The following is a 1,389-nucleotide window of genomic DNA, read 5'->3' on the forward strand; positions in this document are numbered from 1 at the left end:
ACTAGAACAGAACTAGAACAGAACTAGAACAGAACTAGAACAGAACTAGAACAGAACTAGAACAGAACTAGAACCGAACTAGAACAGAACTAGAACAGAACTAGAACAAAACTAGAACAAAACAGAACTAAAACAGAACTCAAGTTATGCTGAATTCTTTGCTCCAAACTTTTTAGCTTGAAAATTTCTTAATGTTAAATATATTGTTCGTACAATATCTTCTTCAGTTCAGCCTCTTAGTTAAGCACTCCATACTGTTTGTTGGTCTTCCAATCAGCCGGCATTTATAGATGAATGATATTAATTCATTTTAACAATGGGTTTTTCTAAATTTTTTATATTGCAGCAAAAACCAATCTTTGTATAGTTGTATTTTTGATGTTTGAAACAGAGTTAGACTTGAAGAGAATATTTATCGATGCTAAGATTTTCTTATTTCAATAATAAGTATGTCTAATTGCATTGCTTTAAGCATATAAATCGGTTTGAAAATTTATTGATTAAAATAAAATCGTATTTTACTGTGGGTTAAAGCCGACCACTGTTTTAGAGCAAATGTTTTGGAATTCACATTACCCACAAACTCACACTGAAGTATTGCATAGTAAATCAATTGAAAATGCATAGTAAGATATATGTACATTGATTTTAATTAGTTGATTGATCCAATTTGTAATTTAATTGTTGTCCTGAATTTGTTTACAAATGACAATTGATACAAAATAGTGTGAATTAAATTCTATGATGAAGAATTAATAGAGAAATAGACAGAAACGATAGTTTGCTTTAAAGACGTGATTTGCGTAATAGTTTTAACAAAAAATCCAAATACATTCCATATAAGAGCACTAACTAATTGTTAAGTTTTGACATGCTGGAATAAGGTTATACATCTCGTTTATACATATTATTATGTATACATATAATATAAATATATTATTGTATATAGGTTAATTGGTTAAGTATTTAAGTTAATTAATTGTCATTATTTAATGTATTTGTAATTTGATATTGCATTGAATTAGCAAAATGTAAATCACTGACAATATATATAGAATCGTTTCGAAAATAATGAGTTTAATTTGTTCAAAAGTGCTGGTGATTAGAATTGGGACTTAAACTTCGTAGAGTATCAATGAGGTATTTAATTATAATTTATGGCACTTTGCCAACAAATTTAAGACTAAATGAAAACCATATTGTATAGCTGACAGCGAGAAGTAAATAATATTTAAACTATTAAAAAAATAACAACAAAAACTTTAGATATTAATAGTCGAATAGAATAGAACTAAAACTGAACTAGAACTGAACTAGAACTGAACTAGAACTGAACTAGAACTGAACTAGAACTGAACTAGAACTGAACTAGAACTGAACTAGAACTGA

Source organism: Lucilia cuprina, chromosome 5 (genome assembly GCF_022045245.1).
Source record: "Lucilia cuprina isolate Lc7/37 chromosome 5, ASM2204524v1, whole genome shotgun sequence".
Taxonomy (NCBI): Eukaryota; Metazoa; Arthropoda; class Insecta; order Diptera; family Calliphoridae; genus Lucilia; species Lucilia cuprina.